The sequence below is a fragment of the Scyliorhinus torazame genome, chromosome 3 (genome assembly GCF_047496885.1).
Source record: "Scyliorhinus torazame isolate Kashiwa2021f chromosome 3, sScyTor2.1, whole genome shotgun sequence".
Lineage (NCBI taxonomy): Eukaryota > Metazoa > Chordata > Chondrichthyes > Carcharhiniformes > Scyliorhinidae > Scyliorhinus > Scyliorhinus torazame.
In genome coordinates this window covers 19,748,821-19,771,649 of record NC_092709.1, presented here as the reverse complement: position 1 = coordinate 19,771,649, position 22,829 = coordinate 19,748,821, and the positions used below count along the sequence as shown (strand labels likewise).

The 22,829-nt window shown below is 48.0% G+C and overlaps 1 long non-coding RNA gene across 1 annotated transcript in view; it reads left to right on the top strand.

Moving 5' to 3' along the window:
- Positions 1 to 9,220: 9,220 nt before the first annotated feature.
- Positions 9,221 to 22,829, top strand: part of LOC140408326 (uncharacterized) — a 125,834-nt gene continuing 112,225 nt past the window's right edge. Inside the window, exon 1 of the long non-coding RNA XR_011940084.1 lies at positions 9,221 to 9,415. This is a non-coding gene — a long non-coding RNA (uncharacterized lncRNA). The remainder of the gene's footprint in view (positions 9,416 to 22,829) is intronic.

Below are 22,829 nucleotides of genomic sequence, written 5' to 3'. Positions count from 1 at the left end.
CGGAGGAGGGACTGTACAGGGAAAGGCAAAGGCTGCATGTGGAATTTGACTTGCTGACTACAGGCACTGCAGAGGCACAATGGAGGAAGGCACAGGGTGTACAGTATGAATATGGGGAGAAGGCGAGCAGATTGCTGGCACACCAATTGAGGAAAAGGGGAGCAGCGAGGGAAATAGGGGGGGTGAGGGACGAGGAAGGAGAGACGGAGCGGGGAGCGGAGAGAGTGAATGAAGTGTTCAAGACATTTTATAAAAAATTGTATGAAGCGCAACCCCCGGACGGGAGGGAGAGAATGATGGGCTTTCTGGATCGGCTGGAAATTCCCAAGGTGGAAGAGCAGGAAAGGGTGGGACTGGGAGCACAGATCACGGTAGAAGAAGTGGTGAAAGGAATTAGGAACATGCAGACGGGAAAGGCCCCGGGACCGGAAGGATTCCCAGTTGAATTTTACAGAAAATATTTGGACTTGCTCGCCCCGCTACTGACGAGGACCTTTAACGAGGCAAAGGAAAGGGGACAACTGCCCCCGACTATGTCAGAAGCAACAATATCGCTTCTCTTAAAGAAGGAAAAGGATCCGCTACAATGCGGGTCCTACAGACCAATTTCCCTCCTAAATGTGGATGCCAAGGTCCTGGCCAAGGTAATGGCAATGAGAATAGAGGAATGTGTCCCGGGGGTGGTTCATGAGGACCAAACTGGGTTTGTGAAGGGGAGACAGCTGAACACGAATATACGGAGGCTGTTAGGGGTAATGATGATGGCCCCACCAGAGGGTGAAACGGAGATAGTAGTGGCGATGGATGCCGAGAAAGCATTTGATAGAGTGGAATGGGATTATCTGTGGGAGGTGTTGAGGAGATTTGGTTTTGGAGAGGGGTATGTTAGATGGGTGCAGCTGTTGTATAGGGCCCCAGTGGCGAGTGCGGTCACGAATGGACGGGGATCGGCATATTTTCGGCTCCATAGAGGGACAAGGCAGGGATGTCCTCTGTCCCCATTACTGTTTGCACTGGCGATTGAGCCCCTGGCGATAGCGCTGAGAGGTTCCAAGAGATGGAGGGGAATACTTAGGGGAGGAGAAGAACACCGGGTATCTTTATATGCGGATGATCTGCTACTATATGTGGCGGATCCAGCGGAGGGGATGCCAGAAATAATGCGGATGCTTGGGGAGTTTGGGGATTTTTCAGGGTATAAATTGAACATGGGGAAGAGTGAGCTGTTTGTGGTGCATCCAGGGGAGCAGAGTAGAGAAATAGAAGACCTACCGTTGAGGAAGGTAACAAGAGACTTTCGTTACCTGGGGATCCAGATAGCTAAGAATTGGGGCACATTGCACAGGCTAAATTTGACGCGGTTGGTGGAACAGATGGAGGAAGATTTCAAGAGATGGGATATGGTAGCATTGTCAATGGCAGGGAGGGTGCAGGCGGTTAAGATGGTGGTCCTCCCGAGATTCCTCTTTGTGTTTCAGTGCCTCCCGGTGGTGATCACGAGGCTTTTTTCAAAAGGATAGAAAAGAGTATCATGGGTTTTTGTTTGGGCCGGGAAGACTCCGAGAGTGAGGAAGGATTCTTACAGCGATAGTAGGGATAGGGGGGGCTGGCACTACCGAGCCTAAGTGAGTATTATTGGGCCGCTAATATTTCAATGGTGAGTAAGTGGATGGGAGAGGAGGAAGGAGCGGCGTGGAAGAGATTAGAGAGGGCGTCCTGTAGGGGGACCAGCCTGCAGGCTATGGTGACAGCCCCATTGCCGTTCTCACCAAGGAACTATACCACGAGTCCGGTGGTGGTAGCCTACACTGAAGATTTGGGGACAGTGGAGACGACATAGGGGAAAGACCGGAGCATTGGGGGGGGTCCCCGATAAGAAACAACCATAGGTTTGCCCCGGGGGGAATGGATGGGGGATATGGAATGTGGCAAAGAGCAGGAATAACGCAATTGAAAGATCTATTTGTGGATGGGAAGTTCGCGAGTCTGGGAGCGCTGACCGAGAAATATGGGTTGCCCCAAGGGAATGCATTCAGGTACATGCAATTGAGGGCTTTTGCGAGGCAACAGGTGTGGGAATTCCCCGCAGCTCCCGACACAAGAGGTGGCAGGACAGAGTCATCTCAAAGAAATGGGTGGGGGATGGTAAGTGTCGGATATATATTGGGAAATGAGGGACGAGGGGGAGACTATGGTGGACGAACTAAAAGGGAAATGGGAAGAAGAGCTAGGGGAGGAGATCGAGGAGGGGCTGTGGGCAGATGCCTAAACAGGGTAAACTCGTCGTCCTCGTGCGCCAGGCTAAGCCGGATTCAGTTTAAGGTTATTACACAGGGCACATATGACTGGAACACGGCTCAGTAAATTTTTTGGGGTGGAGGATAGGTGTGCGAGGTGCTCGAGAAGCCCAGCGAATCATACCCATATGTTTTGGTCATGCCCGGCACTACAGGGGTTTTGGATGGGGGTGACAAAGGTGCTTTCAAAAGTAGTAGGAGTCCGGGTCGAACCAAGCTGGGGGTTGGCTATATTTGGGGTTGCAACAAGAGCCGGGAGTGCAGGAGGCGGAGAGAGGCCGATGTTTTGGCCTTTGCGTCCCTAGTAGCCCGGCGCAGGATATTGCTAATGTGGAAAGAAGCCAAGCCCCCGGGGGGGGGGGGGGGGGGGGAGGGATGGGGGGGGGGGGGGGAGGGATGGGGGGGGGGGGGGGGGAGGGATGGGGGGGGGGGGGGGGGGAGGGATGGGGGGGGGGGGGGGAGGGATGGGGGGGGGGGGGAGGGATGGGGGGGGGGGGGGGGGAGGGATGGGGGGGGGGGGGAGGGATGGGGGGGGGGGGGAGGGGAGGGATGGGGGGGGGGGGGGAGGGATGGGGGGGGGGGGGAGGGGAGGGATGGGGGGGGGGGAGGGATGGGGGGGGGGAGGGGAGGGATGGGGGGGGTGGGGAGGGATGGGGGGGGGGGGGGGTGGCCTGAGACAAGGCAGTTGCCAATTAGGGCTAGTTCTTATTTTTTGTTATTTAATATTTATTTATTTGTTGTTGTTGTTCTTTTCTATTTTTTGTTTAAATAAAAAAGGTCATTATTATCTGTATTGTTATAATGTTGTGTAAAGGATGCACAATGTACTGTGTTGGTTGACCAAAAATTTTTCAAATAAAATATTATTAAAAAAAAAAAAAAAATGTTCAAAACCCTCCCCTCTCCCACCCACATTCTGGAAACTACCCTATCCTGTATCCCCCTTGGTGGTAGGAGTGGGAAGGTTGCGACCTGCCTGCGTAGGAAGTCCGTGCCTGTCGGTACCTAAACTCATTCCCTCCCGTCAATTCAAATTTCTCCTCCAACTCCCTCAGGCTGGAAAAGCTCTATAAACATATCCCCCATCGTCTCGATCTCTGCTCTCTGCCATCTCCGAAAACTCCATCTACCCTCCCCGGGGCAAACCGGTGATTATTGCAGATTGGAGACCAGACCGATGCTCCCCCTGCTCCCACATGTCTCCTCCATTGCCCCCAGACTCACAGGTCTGGTGGAGGACCGTGCCGGCGGGAACGTCAGAGGCACCGTTACCAATGCCCCCAAACTAGTGCCCTTGCCCGATGCTGCCTCTACTCGCTCCCACACCGACCCCCACAACCCACTTCCTAATCGTGGCTATATTCACCGCCCAATAATATTTACTAAAGTTTGGCTGCGGCCAGCCCCGCCTCTCCCCGGCTCCGCTCAAGCATCCCCATCTTTACTCGAGTTGTCTTACCCGCCCATACAAAGCCAGAGAGCACCTTATTGACCCGTTTAAAGAAGGACCGTGGAATAAAGATGGGGAGACACTGAAAACACAAACCGGAATCTCGGGAGGACCGTCATTTTCCCTGTCTGTACCCTCCCAGCCAGTGACAACGGGAGCGCGTCCCACCTCCGCAAATCTTCCTTCATTTGGTCTACTAGTCGGGCCAGATTTAACTTGTGTAGCCGGTCCCATTCCCGTGCCGCCTGGATGCCGAGATACCGAAAGCTTCCCCCTACCACTCTAAACGGTAGCTCCCCCAATCGCCCCGCCTGCCCCCTTGCCTGGATCGCGAACATTTCACTTTCCCATGTTCAATTTATAACCTGAAAACTGGCCAAATTCCCCAAAATCCTCAATTTCTTCCATCCCTTCTAGTGGCTCAGAAACATATATGAGCAGATCATCTGCGTATAGCGAGACTCTATGTTCCCCCTCACCCCCTTCCAGCCCCTTGAGGCTCTCAACGCAGTTGCCAGCGGCTCTATGGCCAGTGCAAACAGCAGTGGGGAGAAAGGGCATCCCAGCCTAAAATAGTTCTGATAACCTGGTCGTCCGTTACGCTCGCCACGGGAGCCTGATACAGCAGTCTGACACGGTCAATAAAAGCCCCGTCCAAATCCAAACAGCCCCAGTACCTCCCATAGATATTCCCATTCCACCCGATCAAATGCCTTCTCCGCGTCCATTGCGCCCACTACCTCCACGTCCCTACCCTCTGGGGGCATCATGATCACATTCAGCAACCTTCTTACGTTGGCCGCCAACTGACTCCCCTTAACAAATCCCATCTCGTACTCCCCAATCACGTCCGAAACGCAGTCTTCAATCCTAAACGACAAGCTTTTGGCCAACAGTTTGGCGTCTACATTTAGTAGGGAGATCGGTCTGTAGGACCTGCATAGCTCCAGGTCCTTATCCCGCTTCAGGATCAATGAGATAGTGGCCTGTGACATCGTCAGGGGAAGCCCCCCTCTCTCCCTTGCCTCATTGAATGTCCTCATCAACAGCGACCCCAGTATCCCAGAGAACTTTTTATAAAACTCCACGGGGTACCCATCCGGTCCCGGGGCTTTACCCGGCTGCATGGCCTTCAGCCCTTCTGCTATCTCTTCCAGCCCGATCGGGGCCCCCAGCCCTTCTACCAACCCCTCGTCCATCTTCGGGAACCTCAGCCCCCCTAAGAATTGGCTCATCCCCTCCGGCCCAACTTGGGGTTTTGACTCATACAACCTGCTGTGAAACTCCTTAAACGCCTTATTAACCCCTGCTGATTCTCCGACCAGGTTCCCATCCCCGTCCCTTACTTTCCCAATCTCCCTGGCTGCCTCCCGCTTTCTAAGCTGCTGCGCAAGCATTCTACTGGCCTTCTTCCCGTATTCATAGATCGCCCCCCTCAGCTACTCCACCGCCTTCCCTGTAGTTAACAAGCCAAACTCCGCATGTAGCCTCCGTCATTAAAAGCCCTGCTTCTGGGGTCTCCGCATAACTCCGGTGGCCCTGTAGTATTTCCTTTATCAATTGGTCCATCTCTGCTCTGTATGCCTTCTCCCTGTGGGCCTGTATCGAGATCAGCTCCTATCTAACCATGGCCTTCAGCGCCTCCCAGACCATTGCAGCCGATACCTCCCAAGTGTCATTACATTCCAGGAAGTTCTGGATACATTTCCTCAGCCGCCCACACACTTTCACATCAGCTAAAAGTCCCACGTCAGCCTCCAGTGCGGGTGTTGGCTACCCTCCTTGCTCACCTGTAGGTCAACCCAGTGCAGGGCATGGTCCGAGATCGTGATCGCTGAATACTCAGTGTCCACTACCCCCATCAGCAAAGCCCTGTTCAGGATAAAAAAGTCAATCCCGGAGTACACTTTATGCACATGTGAGTAGAAGGAAAACTCCTTCAGTCTTGGCCGCCCAAAACTCCATGGGTCGAATCCCCCCCCCCCACATCTGCTCCATAAACCCCTTTAGCTCCTTTGCCACTGCTGGCACCCTGCCTGTCCTTGAGCTTGACTGGTCTAGCCCTGGGTCAATGACTGCGTTAAAATCCACCCCCCCCCCCATGACCAACTTGTGCGAATCCAGTTCCGGGATCTTCCCCAACGTCCTCTTTATGAACTCCACATCATCCCAATTCAGCACGTACACATTCACGAGCACCACCGGCAGCCCCTCCAGCTTCCCACTGACCATAATGTAACGGCCTCCCACATCCGCAACTATTCTTCCCGCCTCGAATGACACTCGCTTGTTAATCAGGATTGCGACCCCTCTAGTCTTAGAATCCAGCCCCGAGTGAAAAATCTGTCCGACCCATCCCTTCCTTAATCTAATCTGATCAGTTACTCTAAGGTGCGTCTCCTGTAACATTGCCACGTCCACCTTCAGTCCCCCCAAATGCGCGAACACGCATGCCCTATTAACCGGCCCATTTAGCCCTTTTACGTTCCATGTGATCAACCTGGTTGGGGGGCTTCTCGCCCCCCCCCCTTTAAACACCGCTTTCTTGGGCCAGTCTCCAGCCTGCGCATCCGCAGGCCCGCCCCCAGACAGCCTCCGCCCCGACCTCCTTTTTGTCCCACAGCAAAATGCCCTCCCCCCCCCCCCCCCCCCAGTCAGCAGAACATTTCCCCCCCCCCCCCACAGTAACAGTACTATGCAAACCACCCACTTCAACAAGCATAATATCTGCTCACCCCCCACTGCACTTCCGTGAGCTAGCCCACCCAGCTAGCTCAGTGACCCCCGCCCATGGCGCCAGACATTTTCCCACCTATTGTTCCCTCCCCTCCCCCCTGCTCAGACACATATGCAGAAGAAAAACAATCCCAACACAATCGCCGGAAACAAACACAAAAAGAAAATCAAACAGGAGATCCAACATCTAACATTCACACCTCCATCCCCCCTCAGTGCAAATGCAAACTTTAACTCAATCAGCTCTGCAGCAGGCCCCAAATCAATACAGAAGGCATTACAAAAACGTCCAAAAAACAAGGAACTTTTTTAACATGAGCGCTGCAGCAAAGTTCAAAGACTTCAGTCCCCAACCAGCCCTTCTAGCGAAGTCCATCCCTTCCTCGGGCGTCTCCAAGTAAAAATGTTGCTCCTCATACGTGACCCAAAGACGGGCCGGATACAGCAGCCCAAACTTAACCTTTTTCTTGAAAAGAGTTGACTTTATCTGGTTGAACCCTGCTCTTCTCCTGGCCACATCCACACTCAGATCCTGGTATATACGCAGGATGTTATTCTCCCATTTACATTTCCGTGTCTGCCTGGCCCACTGTAAAATACACTCCTTGTCCAGGTACCTGTGGAATCTCACCACTATTGTCCTCGGGGAGTCCCCCACACACGGCTTCCTCGCGAGCGTTCTGTGAGCCCTGTCCAACTCCAAGGATCGGGAGAACATCCCATCCCCCAGTAACTTCTCAAACATGGCCGCTATATATGCCCCAGCGTCTGCTCCTTTGGACCCCTCCGGGAGACCAACGATTCTCAGGTTCTGCCGGCGGGACCTGTTCTCCAGGTCCTCCACCTTCTCCAGGAGCCTTTTCTGCTGGTCTCTCAGCATCCCCACCTCCAACTCCACCGCAGTTTGATGTTCCTCCTGCTCAGTCAGTGCCTTCCCCACTTTCTGGATCGCCCGATCTTGAGCATCCAGTCTAAGTTCCAGCCGCGCAATCGATTCCTTAATTGGGTCCAAGCATTCCTGTTTCTGCTTGGCGAAGCCCTCCTGCATCAGCTGCTCCGTTGACCACTGGGTCGTCGAGCCAGGACCCCGGTCGTCCTGCATGCTTTCTCCCTCTGCAGCCTCAGCCCAAGCCTTCTCTGTCCACCTATTTCTTCCTCTGCGAGCACTTCTGGTCCGCCTCTCCATGCACTGATGTAGGATTCCTCTTCACAATTGCCTCCACCATCAATTTTCCACGTCAAATCCGACAAAAAATTGGGGGCAAAGGTCCGACCCGAGCGGGAGCCACCAAATGTGCGACCTACTCCTTCTTGGCCACCACCGGAAGTCAACTAGGATAAAGTTTTACAGCACGGAGAGAACCCTTCAACCCACTGTGTCCATTCTTACTAGTAACATCGTTGCCACCTTTTTTGTTTTCAAGTTCCGACCTTATGGCCTCAATTGAGGAGCCTGGTAAGATATAATCCCTCCTTCCTAAAGTGATTGACTCCTTGATCAATGTTGCTACGCTACCTCCTCTTTTACAACCACCCTCTCTCTCTCTCTTCCCCCCCTCCCCCCCCCCCCATCTTGCCTGAAGGTTCATTGAGCTGTTCGTCCTGCCCCTCACTCAGCCATGTCTCTGTGATATGCAGCTATCCCTCCAAACGATCTGAACCAGGCAGTTCTGACTGGCGTTGGTGTCATTTCAGGGTTACAGATTCATCGCACCAATTTGAGATGAGGAAGCTTGCCAGTGTGAAATGTCATCTCTAGCCCAGCTGTTTTCAGAAGAGTTTCCGTGCTAGCTACTGAAACTATGTAGTCAGTAGGGAACAGTGGATGAATGGGCCACGTGTCGGGAAAAGGAGAGGCGAATTTCCTACACAGAGGTGGGGGTGCGAGGTGAGTCAATTTGTCCCATTTTCAATAAATGGTCGAAGCGCAAAAGGGGCAATCAGTTGCCAATTTTCCAAAACACGGGTGGTACTAATCTCTTAAATCAAGGGAGAGTGTTCAATGGCTTAACATAATCTCAAGAGATTCCTTGCGTTCATTAACACTGGTTAGGCCTCCTAACTCCTAGAGGGCGATTGTTACACCAGGAAGAACATGTTGAAGAGTTAACCGAAAACTCTCAGCTGGTCAGTCAGCACCTGTGGAGCGGACAGGTGAGCTAATCTTTCAGGTAATGAAACTTGAACAGGTGAAAGGCATTTTAAAAAAGAGCAGAGCAAAGAGAGAGGATGAAAACACTTGAGAAAGGAGAAGTAGATTTGACTGGAAGGTCACAATGAACACACTGAGGACGCAGGTTAAGAAACTTGATGGCTGCCAAGTTTCATAGCCTGGGGCAAGAATCTGAGCTGAAAATAGCCACCATTAACCGCTGCAAAATGTATCTGAGCCAATGGCGAGAGATGGCACTGACGTACAATTCTGTAAAAGGAAGGAACATTTCATACATAAAATCTTAAAATAATTTGGGGTGAGTCAAATCCTTCTGCAACACTACGACATGGATGGCTTCCTCGCAGAAATGGATGGATAACCTTGCGTCCTTCATTAGCTCCAGATTGCACTTGCTATAGCCTAGGCCCAAAAGGTTCTGCCTGACACAGAGGCTGAACGCAAACCTGTTTCGGGCCACGGTTCCCAGTGATTCTCGGAGCAGCAGTCCTGGCGATCTTATCTTGCTGCCTAATACATTACTGCACAGTCTAAATGCCAAGTGAACAGTAAAAGCTTTGTGTGAACTTTCCCCTTACATAATCATGACTACCGTTGAGAAAATATAATTTGTTATTTGAGCACGGCGAGGATTGTCAGGTTTGGATGAAATGAGCCTGGACTTTTAACTGCATTGCAATAAAGGCAGCTGCAGCTTTGAAGAGTAAGTGCTTGACTGGTGGATTTTTTCCACTATGCAATGTTGCTGTGAGGATTTCGGTAAGTGCGTCTTTTAATTGACAAAAATGCAAGCTCCATGGCGATTGCCATGTTCGTGTTTAATATGTAACCTTGAAGATCAGTGGATGAGAACTACACTATGTTTGTGTCACAGGAATGCTCTATGCTTTTCGTAAAGTGGAAACTCTCTGAGAAACTCAATACAATGGTTGTTTAGAGAAGTAAGCCTTGATTTTGCCCTATTATTTAGTTGCCACGTACAAGTAAATAGGGTATTATGCAAATGGCCAACAAAACCCATTGAGGGTGGCCTCTGTTATAAGGTTTGGCACCAGATTGATAAAGCCTCTGCTCCAAAATGTTCATGGTCTTTTTCTGTTCAGTGTTGATGCTCCCCATCAAATGCTGAGCATCAGATCAGCTGGTAATCACTTTGTAGTGATCTGTACATCTGTACATACATCTGCACATACACCAGGGACCACAGACAGATGTAACAGCCACAGCATCACTAAAGGGCAGCATCAGAGACGGGTATAAAGGGTCCAGCCCAAGAGGATCCGCTTCTTTCAGAAGCACAGGGCTAGTGAGCAGCAGCAGACAGAGACAGCTCAGCATAGGCAGTTTACCTTACCTTCACTGGTCATACCTCTTGACTGTATTACATCTAGTTAAGCTCTGGAAACAGAACAAACCCATTGAATAAAGTATTTGTGTTAACTGGAAGTCTACAATCTTTATTCAGACTTAGAGAATAACATATGATACCAGGAGTGATTTCAGAAAGCTAGCTAGACACCAGCAAGAGAAGAAAAACCTAAACCGGATATTCGACTGTGGAAGACTTCGCAGCAAATGGATCCTCGATGACTAACTGATTCGATGGAACTTGTTGGAACTCCATGGCAGCTGGAAACGACCGGTAATTTAAGTTAGAGCTGGAAAATGTTTGAACAGCTGTTCCAAATATTTATCACAGCTAATGATTTAAGCACTGCCTCTGACGCAACAAAAATAGCCCTACTACTCTCAACAGGGGGGCATGAAGCCAGAAAAATTTATAATTGCTTTAATTACTTAGAAGGTGAGGACAACACCAAAGTAGACGTTTTCCTCAACAAATTTGCTGAACGCTGTAACAGTCAGTCCGGTGAGATGCTGGAAAGATTTAACTCTTGTCAGAGAAACGGAGGGCCCATCTCTGATTTTATTACAAATCTCAGGTTAATACCACAAGGCTGTGATTATGCTGATTACGGAGACACTGTGATAATGCATCAATTAATTTCTGGAAGATCTGATAAAAATTTGAGGGAAGAACTTTCACAAAATAAGTATCTAACTCTAGAAATCGCTATACAAAAATGCCTTGCTTATGAACAAAAACAAAATTAGTACTTTGAGTCTCGACAAACGCAGAATCATCATTTAGAAAACAAAATCGGTAAAAATGGCGCGAACACTCACCACGAGGCGGAGGCAGGGTTGAATCGGAGAAAGACGGAGGTTCTGAGCGGCAGCCATCTTGAGAAAGGAGCCGCACATGCTCAGTTGCGAAAAGAGGGCACAGTACAGGAAACTCGGTGTGCGCATGGGCAATTGAGTCCTACGCATGATGTCACGAGCGTCATGACATCAGAGGACCAAGAGCACGCCCACTTAAATGGGAAATGCACTAAAATGAATAAAAAGAAATTTAAAGCTGCAAAACCCAATTTTCTAGCCTCAAAAGACAGAACAATGCCCAAACTTACACCAGCAGTTGAAAATAACTTTCACAACACTCTGGAACAAGCAGTTAGCACTGCCCTAGAAGGTGATATGGTCCTTGTAGACTACGACTCAGACGAAGATTTCATCTTGGGAGATGGCGACCCCAGTACCAAATCCGAACCGCAACTAGAGGTGTTGTACCGTGAAGACCCCGGCGATGAGTTCTTCGGAATGGGGAATCTTCAGCCCAGCATATATGACATCCCAACTCATGAGTGCAGGATTATGCTGCGGCCTGGCGCCAAGAAACAGAGAGTGGTCCATGCACCATGAAGGGTCCCAGCCTCCACACAAGATGATTTGTTCATTGAACATGAAGAGAACGATCACAACTCTGAAACAAAAAGCGATGATTTGTCTATCGAACAATACACACAATATTGCTCAGACGTGGCTGAGTTATTCGGTGAACAATACACACAATACTGCTCAGACATGGCGGAGTTATTCGGAGATCCTGATCACAGCATCAGCAACACGGTTGAAAAGCTCAATACGACTCTTCTCATGGTAGATTAATCCAATACCATGGTGCCATGGCAGATCGTTGGTACATTGGATGACAGCAATACCCAAGACGAAGACGGCGCCACACAAAGAGCACAGAATGACTCAGTTGAGAGGGCACAGATCGACTCTACAGCGAGAACACTGTACGACTCCACAAAGAGAGCGACACAAGCCTCCACAAAGATAGTGACGCAAGCCTCCACAGACAGCTCGGTGACAGACTCAAAAATGGAAGCAAGCATATACTCCACAGCGAATGCCATGCATTACAAAACCATGAAGATCTATCAAGCTTATTTGAGCCACTAGAAGACACTGAATGTCTACCCACTGTATGTGAGACAAGTGACCTCGTCTGCACAGAAGCACACAATAATCAGAGGAGGCCACCCATGAGTCCAGAGAGACCACGTCAATTGAAATCTTGAAGATTTTGACTCCAGAAAAGGAGCACAAAGGGATCACAGATGATTCAAATGAACCTGAAATGACTCCAAAAGAGGAGCACCAAGAAATCAATGATGATTCAAGTGAACCTGAAATGACTCTAGAAGAGGAGTACCAAGTAAGCAAAGAAGAGGAATCGAATCCACCACAAATGACTGATGTCACCAACATCAATGCAACATCAGATCATTCTCTCAATTCTCAAGAAGAAACGCTCAATGTAGCAGAAACCACAAAGGACACTGACACCAATAACTGTGACAATGACTCAAATCATCCACATGGCACACTCATTGAGCGCAACAAGAACAACAAAAACCACAAGAAGCACCGCAGAAACAAGAACAACAGCAACAACAAAAACAACATGCAGCGCAATAAGAACGACAAAAGCAACAAGAAGCATCCCAGAAACAACAAGCATGACAAGAAAAAGAACAAGAATAAAAGCGAAAACAAGCGCGACAAAAAGAACAACAAGAACGACAACAACAAGAACGACAATGAAAACAACAAAGACAGAAACGACAGAAACAACAACAATGTAACAATGACCTGTACAACATGGTACAACTCTGCACGTGAAGGACAATGCCACAGCACACTGTGAAACAATGACAAGAGTACAAACATGCCATGGCATGATAAAGAATCTCACAAATTCACATCTGCTCCAGAACAAACAAGCAAAACAGCTTTCACGAACGATGACATACAGAATCAATACCACAAACACAGGAAAAAGTTGAGGTCAGACAACAGTGCGACACAGAATCGCTACCCACAAGCAAATCGAACAGGGGAAAAAAGTGTCCACATCATTAAACGACTCATCAGCAAAGCAACCGAGTCACGTTCCGACATCAACCTAGCTCTGTTATCGTACCGAGCAACCCCATTGAGCTCAGGACTGTCGCCAGCGCAAATGCTCTTCGGCAGAGACATCCGGACAATCCTACTGGCAAAACAATTCCGAGACACCGGCACGCACCGGTTCTCGACGACATGCGGGCACTATGCTCCAAACAAAAACTATACTACGATCAACATGCGATCCCACTCAAGCCACTGACAATAGGTGACACCATCAGAATCAGGGACCCAGAAGGCGGATGGTCTGAGTCAGCCACGGTGATCAGGCAAGAAGCACCGCGGTCCTAGATTGTCAAATCGTCTGCGGGAGTACTTTTTCGCTGTAATCGCCAGGATCTATTAGAGATTTGACCTACAATGCCAGTATTTCCAACACTGGACTTGACCGAGTCCATTTGTCCACAGGATGTTCCTCGCCACACAACGCCAGACAGTAATCTTGATGACATCAAACCATCATCCCTACTACCACCGTTAAGACGCTCCAGCAGAGGCCGTAAGGCACCCGACCGGCTAGATTTGTAACGACACTTCAACACGCACAAGACGAATATGGACATTTCTCACGATGGACTCACAACACAGTTAATTGTTTCTGTATTACTTTTATCATTTTCACAATGTGCAGATTTGCATATTCTCACCGCTTGTTATGTACAGTTTTCTTGAGGCCAGTCTAGAAAACATGTCCAATAAAAGGGGGGAGGGGATGTAATGATCTGTACATCTGTACATACATCTGCACAAACACCAGGGACTACAGACAGATGTAACAGCCACAGCATCACTAGAGGGCAACATCAGAGACGGGTATAAAGGGTCGAGCCCAAGGGAGGTTTTGCCTCTTTCAGAAGCACAGGGCTAGTGAGCAGCAGCAGACAGAGACAGCTCAGCATAGGCAGTTTGCCTTAGCTTCACTGGTCATACCTCTTGACTATTATATCTAGTTAAGCTCTGGAAACAACGAACCCATTGAATAAAGTATTTGTGTTAACTGGAAGTCTACAATCTTTATTCAGACTTACAGAATAACATACACTTAATGGCTTGGATTTCCTCGCACTTAGGGTTGAGGGATGGTGTTTGCCATTAACCGTGGGGGGGGGGGGGGGGGGGGGGGCCACAAAGATCTTATGGGTGAAAGAGCATCAATTTCCCCAGTTGCAACCTGACCTTTAACCTGCCGTATTTGTTGGGAGTTGCGTCATCCAGCAATTGTAAAGTCACCAAATTGTCTAATCCAATCAAATTGAAGAATTCCCACTGACAAACTATTAAGTTGAAAACATCAAAGTATTATTCGCTGTTTAAATCATTTTACAAGCTCAAAGTAAAGATTGGTAAACCCACATGGGATTAAGGTAGAAACAGAAATATCAAACAAACTTTAACTTCTTTTAAAATCATCTGACTGTGAGGTATCATTGTGAGGGAATGTGACTCCACACTTGTAACCACATTTATTCTGGGTCGGAGAGATTGTTCAGCAATAATTATGGCCTAGTGCACCATTTTAAAAAGCCTCAGTTATACTTCATTCAACACTCAAAACATGGTTCATTGTTTTCACAATGAGAATAGTGTGTGTTAAAAGTTGGAATTCACATTAAATCGTTGTGCACTGTGGAGGAGCAGAGAATCATTGATTGCGGCTTCCTGATTTCCACAGATAAATTTGTATGTGTGGACTCCAAAAGTTGCTGTCAGTTTTACACAATAATGACGACATATGCTGTCAGATATTCAAGTCTATTGGTCGGCATGGTAGCAGTTGTTTCACAGCTCCAGGGTCCCAAGTTCGATTCCTGGCTTGGGTCACTGTCTGTCCGGAGTCTGCACATTCTCCCCGTGTCTGCGTGGGTTTCCTCCAGGTGCTCCAGTTTCCTCACACAGTCCAAAGATGTGCAGGTTAGGTGGATTGGCCATGCTAAATTGCCATTAGTGTCCAAAAAGGTTAGATGGGGTTACTGGGTTACGGGGATGGGGTGGAGGTGTGGGCTTAGGTAGGGTGATCTTTCCATGGGCTGGTGCAGACTCGATGGGCCGAATGACCTCCTTGTGCACTGTAAAGTCTATGATCTATGATCCGTCATTTGAAACTGCGCATTTTAGACTGTTATGAGCAATGATGTTGCTATTCCACTCCTATAGTCAGTGACTCATGACACTGGCAACAATGTTAATTTACTTAGGTGATAATGCCATACGTGTACTCTCCTGGGTTTCAGGAGACTATTCTCCCATAGAGGCAGAGGACGATACATTAAACATTTCTGTCCAGGTTTCTAAAGGCGAATAAAGGGCTCGACCTTCGGGCTAGAACACCTTTGTCATTCTCACTTACGTTGGTCAATTGTCCAGCATTTTATTAATGGCTTAGACCTACGGGCTCATTCTCAAGATCAGACCTTGTTTCGACATTTGCACACCTCATGACTTATTTCCCCCCTGCTCATCATAAGGGATTTTCTGTAACACATGTTTATCTGATGTGAAACCGAGCTTGTGCTTAACTCAGCAACGGATTATATACAACCTCCACCCCACCGCCCCACCCTCCCCAAGTTCCCTTGTTTTGCAACATTGAGATGCTCAGAACTCCAACTTATCAAAAAGACACCGCTGAAACTCGGGTCCAATTGATGAGTTCAGGAATAGTGCAAAATATCACCAATCGAATTCAGGCTTGACTTAGAACGCCAGGGAGAGGGGCAAGTACTTCTGGTATCTGTTCTTTGCGTCTTCAATCATTTTGACCAATAATATCTGTTCATCGTTTATCCCAGAAATCAGTGGCCCGTGACACATTCCTTTGTTCTCAGGCTTAGAGCATTCCTGGTGAAGCCACTCCCCAGTTGTCCTGAGAAGGTGATGGTGGCCCGTCTTCCAGAGCCCTTGTTGTTCTTCTAGTGAAGGTAGTCCTCCAAGATTGTTAAGTAAGGAATTCCAGGATATTGACCCAGTGGCATTGAAGGAAGGATGGCATACATCACCTCGGGGTGGAGTGCGATTTGGAAGTGATGGCGTTCTCACATTGCTTCTGAGCTAGAGATCAGAGGGAGGGCGGTGCTTACAATGACTTATTCATCTTGTAAATCATAGAATGACAGAAGGCCATTCAGCCCATCATGTCTGAGGAATGTCTTTAACAGCTAACCAATTAATCCCACCTCGTCTTCATTATCAAATGTACTTTCTGATCACCATGATGTGTACAATGACAATGACACCTTCCATCACTTTGCTGTTGATTGAGAATAGATTAATGCAGTGGTAATTGGCCAAATTAACTGTATCCTGCTCTTTAAAGACAGCACACACCTGGGACACTGTCCACGTTGTCAGAGGCAATGCTGGTGATTTCACACTAACCAGTATTTCAGTATTAATTACCATAAAAGTGATAAGATGATGATTTTGTTCTGAGTGGAATAAAAACATTCCTTGGTTAATTTCACCCGATAGTTCAAATTCTTTGAGGAATCTGGTATTGTTGCAAACTACTCAACCAATCAGTAAAGGGAAACATTTTGCAGGGCTGAGGAGTGGAGGGGGTGGGACTAATTGGACAGCTCTCTCCAAGGGCCAACACAGGCCTGATGGGTCGAATGGCCTTCTGCCCTATGAAATTTTCTAAAAAGCCAAATGCACGAAAGGATGGGAGATGACAGAGTGGCCCAGCTGAATGTTTGATATGTTGTCACAATATACTTGTGCTTCACATATTCACAATCAGTACAAACAGAATATTCTGGGAAAGAGCCTCTTTGTGACATTAACCCATCAGTTCTATCAGATCCTGACCGACCTGCTATGTATCTATTGCCAGCGATTTCTGCTTGTACCTTCACACACATCTTTTACTTTTTTTAAATCATACCAGTGTACACAATGGCAATTACACCTACCCCACGCCCCCACAACCCAATCTGCTGAGGTTTTGAGTGCAGTGACTCTACCAGCAACCACAACTGTCAGAATATCACGACAACCTCTATGTTCCAACAATTTCCTTTGAAGAAAGAAAACCTGCTGTTCTTCCCACAGCCTGGGTCTGATATGTGATTCCAGCCCCACCTCAATGTATTTGTCTCTTAACCATCTTGAGTAGCCGACTCACCCCCACTCAGTCGTATCAGGCCCACAACAACCTTTTTTACATAGATTACATAGAACATACAGTGCAGAAGGAGGCCATTCGGCCCATCAAGTCTGCACCGACCCACATTAATCCCTCACTTCCACCTTATCCCCGCAACCCAATAACCCCTCCCAACCTTTATGGACACTACGGGTAATTTAGCATGGCCAATCCACCTAACCTGCACGTCTTTGGACTGTGGGAGGAAACCGGAGCACCCGGAGGAAACCCACGCGGACACGGGGAGAACGTGCAAACTCCACACAGACAGTGACCCAGCGGGGAATCGAACCTGGGACCCTGGCGCTGTGAAGCCACAGTGATAATCACTTGTGCTACCGTGCTGCCCTTTCACAGGCAACTAATTTGGTAATGAACCAGGGCAAGTGATAGATTTGTTAGTGGGGGAGCATTTTGGAGATAGTGACCACAATTCTGTGACTTTCACTTTAGTAATGGAGAGGGATAGGTACGTGCAACAGGGCAAGGTTTACAATTGGGGGAAGGGTAAATACGATATTGTCAAACAAGAATTGAAGTGCATAAGTTGGGAACATAGGCTGTCAGGGAAGGACACAAGTGAAATATGGAACTTGTTCAAGGAACAGGTACTACGTGTCCTTGATATGTATGTCCCTGTCAGGCAGGGAAGAGATGGTCGAGTGAGGGAACCATGGTTGACAAGAGAGGTTGAATGTCTTGTTAAGAGGAAGGAGACTTATGTAAGGCTGAGGAAACAACGTTCAGACAGGGCGCTGGAGGGGTACAAGATAGCCAGGAGGGAACTGAAGAAAGGGATTAGGAGAGCTAAGAGAGGGCATGAACAATCTTTGGTGGGTAGGATCAAGGAAAACCCCAAGGCCTTTTACACCTATATGAGAATGACTAGAGCGAGGGTAGGTCCGATCAAGGACAGTAGCAGGAGATTGTGTATTGAGTCTGAAGAGTAGGAGAGGTCTTGAACGAGTACTTTTCTTCAGTATTTACAAATACTATTTGGCCATATTGTTGGAGAGGACAGTGTGAAACAGATTGGTAAGCTCGAGGAAATACTTGTTAGGAAGGAAGATGTGTTGGGCATTTTGAAAAACATGAGGATAGACATGTCCCCCGGGCCTGACGGGATATATCCAAGGATTCTATGGGAAGCAAGAGATGAAATTGCAGAGCCGTTGGCAATGATCTTTTCATCCTCACTGTCAACAGGGGTGGTACCAGGGGATTGGAGAGTGGCGAATGTCGTGCCCCTGTTCAAAAAAGGGACTAGGGATAACCCTGGGAATTACAGGCCAGTTAGTCTTACTTCGGTGGTAGGCAAAGTAATGGAAAGGGTACTGAGGGATAGAATTTCTGAGCATCTGGAAAGACACTGCTTGCTTGGAGATAGTCAGCACGGATTTGTGAGGGGTAGGTCTTGCCTTACAAGTCTTATTGAATTATTTGAGGAGGTGACTAAGCATGTGGATGAAGGTAAAGCAGTGGATGTAGTGTACATGGATTTTAGTAAGGCATTTGATAAGGTTCCCCATGGTAGGCTTATGCAGAAAGTAAGGAAGCATGTGATAGTGGGGAATCTGGCCAGTTGGATAACGAACTGGCTAACCGATAGAAGTCAGAGAGTGGTGGTGGATGGCAAATATTCAGCCTGGATCCCAGTTACCAGTGGCGTACCGCAGGGATCAGTTCTGGGTCCTCTGCTGTTTGTGATTTTAATTAATGACTTGGATGAGGGAGTTGAAGGTTGGGTCAATAAATTTGCAGACGATACGAAGATTGGTGGAGTTGTGGATAGTGAGGAGGGCTCTTGACGGCTGCAAAGAGACATAGATAGGATGCAGAGCTGGGCTGAGAAGTGGCAGATGGAGTTTAACCCTGAAAAGAGTGAGGTTGTCCATTTTGGAAGGACAAATATGAATGCGGAATACAGGGTTAACGGTAGAGTTCTTGGCAATGTGGAGGAGCAGAGAGATCTTGGAGTCCATGTTCATAGATCTTTGAAAGTTGCCACTCAAGTGTATAGAGCTGTGAAGAAGGCCTATGGTGTGCTAGCGTTCATTAACAGAGGGATTGAATTTAAGAGCCGTGTGGTGATGATGCAGCTGTACAAAGCCTTGGTAAGGCCACATTTGGAGTACTGTGTACAGTTCTGGTCGCCTCATTTTAGGAAGGATGTGGAAGCTTTGGAAAAGGTGCAAAGGAGATTTACCAGGATGTTGCCTGGAATGGAGAGTAGGTCTTACGAGGAAAGGTTGAGGGTGCTAGGCCTTTTCTCATTAGAACGGAGAAGGATGAGGGGCGACTTGATAGAGGTTTATAAGATGATCAGGGGAATAGATAGAGTAGACAGTCAGAGACTTTTTCCCCGGGTGGAACAAACCATTACAAGGGGACATAAATTTAAGGTGAATGGTGGAAGATATAGGGGGGAATGTCAGAGGTAGGTTCTTTACCCAGAGAGTAGTGGGGGCATGGAATGCACTGCCTGTGGAAGTAGTTGAGTCGGAAACATTAGGGACCTTCAAGCAGCTATTGGATAGGTACATGGATTATGTTAGAATGATATAGTGTAGATTAATTTGTTCTTAAGGGCAGCACGGTAGCATTGTGGATAGCACAATTGCTTCACAGCTCTAGGGTCCCAGGTTCGATTCCGGCTTGGGTCACTGTCTGTGCGGAGTCTGCACATCCTCCCCGTGTGTGCATGGGTTTCCTCCAGGTGCTCCGGTTTCCTCCCACAGTCCAAAGAGGTGCAGGTTAGGTGGATTGGCCATGATAAATTGCCCTTAGTGTCCAAAATTGCCCTTAGTGTTGGGTGGGGTTACTGGGTTATGGGGATGGGGTGGAGGTGTTGACCTTGGGTGGGGTGCTCTTTCCAAGAGCCGGTGCGGACTCGATGGGCCGAATGGCCTCCTTCTGCACTGTAAATTCTCTGATAATCTATGATTAATCTAGGACAAAGGTTCGGCACAACATCGTGGGCCGAAGGGCCTGTTCTGTGCTGTATTTTTCTATGTTCTAGGGATCAGTGATAGACACCAGCCGTGCCAGTGACCAATGCAATTTGTTTTAAACAATAAAAAAGCTAACACTGGAAGTCAGCGAGTTCTGGGGGCCCAATGTTACCAGGGGGCAACGGGTACTGGGGAGTTCAAAGTTTGAAGGACCTGTTTCAGAAATGCAATCCAAGCTTTCACTTCTGTTGCCAAAACAAGTGGAAGAAACAGAGAGGCATTTAGAAAGAAAAAGGATGTTGTCCTTCGAGCCTGGTGGGGTTGTTGGTGCCACAGTGAATTTCCTCCCCTCCCACCCACTCCCTGCCTTTCCCTGGCATAGATGCACCTTAGTTACATCATAAACGCCACCAGCCCAAGATTCTTAAAATAGTCTGATTCTCAGGACTTCCAACAGGGTCAGGGTTATCAAGAATGTCTGGTCAGAAATTTTATGCCGCTTCCATGGCTGGAGGACTGTCGGGGACTTTGGTCTTCAGGGACTGGTAATAGGTACCATCGCGCTGAAACTCTACAATGCGACCAGGTACCGTCACGCAAGTCAATTTTACTACAAAAAACAATTCCCGGAAATCTCTCCGGTGGCTGGAAGAACCTTTGATGAATGATGATGAGTTTAAAACAAAATATGTTCTGCTGTGAACATCATAAATAAATGGCATTCCCGCCTGTGCTAAATATTCAGCAATAAATATTTCATCATTTCCCACATGGCCTGTGTTTGTGACATTACGAGAAATGTACAGAACTGTAAGGGTTAATGTTATGTCCGAATCAACCACTAGAGGTAGCTAGATGCGGAACTATATAAAGCATCCATGTTATGCGTTTCTGGGAGAGTGTTGAGGAAAAGGCTAGAAGACAGAAATCTTTGGATCCTCGCTGTCTTCAGGGGATGTCCCGGAGGACTGGAGAATAGCCAATGTTGTTCCTCTGTTTAAGAAGGGTAGCAAGGATAATCCCGGGAACTACAGGCCGGTGAGCCTTACTTCAGTGGTAGGGAAATTACTGGAGAGAATTCTTCGAGACAGGATCTACTCCCATTTGGAAGCAAATGGACGTATTAGTGAGAGGCAGCACGGTTTTGTGAAGGGGAGGTCGTGTCTCACTAACTTGATAGAGTTTTTCGAGGAGGTCACTAAGATGATTGATGCAGGTAGGGCAGTAGATGTTGTCTATATGGACTTCAGTAAGGCCTTTGACAAGGTCCCTCATGGTAGACTAGTACAAAAGGTGAAGTCACACGGGATCAGGGGTGAACTGGCAAGGTGGATACAGAACTGGCGAGGCCATAGAAGGCAGAGGGTAGCAATGGAGGGATGCTTTTCTAATTGGAGGGCTGTGACCAGTGGTGTTCCACAGGGATCAGTGCTGGGACCTTTGCTATTTGTAGTATATATAAATGATTTGGAGGAAAATGTAACTGGTCTGATTAGTAAGTTTGCAGACGACACAAAGGTTGGTGGAATTGCGGATAGCGATGAGGACTGTCTGAGGATACAGCAGGATTTAGATTGTCTGGAGACTTGGGCGGAGAGATGGCAGATGGAGTTTAATCCGGACAAATGTGAGGTAATGCATTTTGGAAGGGCTAATGCAGGTAGGGAATATACAGTGAATGGTAGAACCCTCAAGAGTATTGAAAGTCAAAGAGATCTAGGAGTACAGATCCACAGGTCATTGAAAGGGGCAACACAGGTGGAGAAGGTAGTCAAGAAGGCATACGGCATGCTTGCCTTCATTGGCCGGGGCATTGAGTATAAGAATTGGCAAGTCATGTTGCAGCTGTATAGAACCTTAGTTAGGCCACACTTGGAGTATAGTGTTCAATTCTGGTCGCCACACTACCAGAAGGATGTGGAGGCTTTAGAGAGGGTGCAGAAGAGATTTACCAGAATGTTGCCTGGTATGGAGGGCATAAGCTATGAGGAGCGATTGAATAAACTCGGTTTGTTCTCACTGGAACGAAGGAGGTTGAGGGGCGACCTGATAGAGGTATACAAAATTATGAGGGGCATAGACAGAGTGGATAGTCAGAGGCTTTTCCCCAGGGTAGAGGGGTCAATTACTAGGGGGCATAGGTTTAAGGTGAGAGGGGCAAGGTTTAGAGTAGATGTACGAGGCAAGTTTTTTACGCAGAGGGTAGTGGGTGCCTGGAACTCGCTACCGGAGGAGGTAGTGGAAGCAGGGACGATAGGGACATTTAAGGGGCATCTTGACAAATATATGAATAGGATGGGAATAGAAGGATACGGACCCAGGAAGTGTAGAAGATTGTAGTTGAGTCGGGCAGTATGGTCGGCACGGGCTTGGAGGGCCGAAGGGCCTGTTCCTGTGCTGTACATTTCTTTGTTCTTTGTTTGTTCTTTGTAGGAAAGCTAGTATGAGTGAGAGCAGATCATAGTTATTGTATTAGTGTATAGGTTAGTGGTATTTATCGTCAATTGTTTATTATATAAAAGTAAGAGGTCAAATTCAATTAAGTAGTGTAAATAAATATTTAGCTTTGGTGAATACAAAAGCTAGTTGTGGTCTTTGTGAACACTACGGCAACCAACCTAGGATCTGAACCACAACGAACACCACAGTGTTGAGCATTTGCTAACCATCCTTAACGAGAGGCAATCACATTTTATGAATCAGATGATGACAAGCAGGGTAAGTGGGGGATGACTATACATTCAACGCAAATCATTTA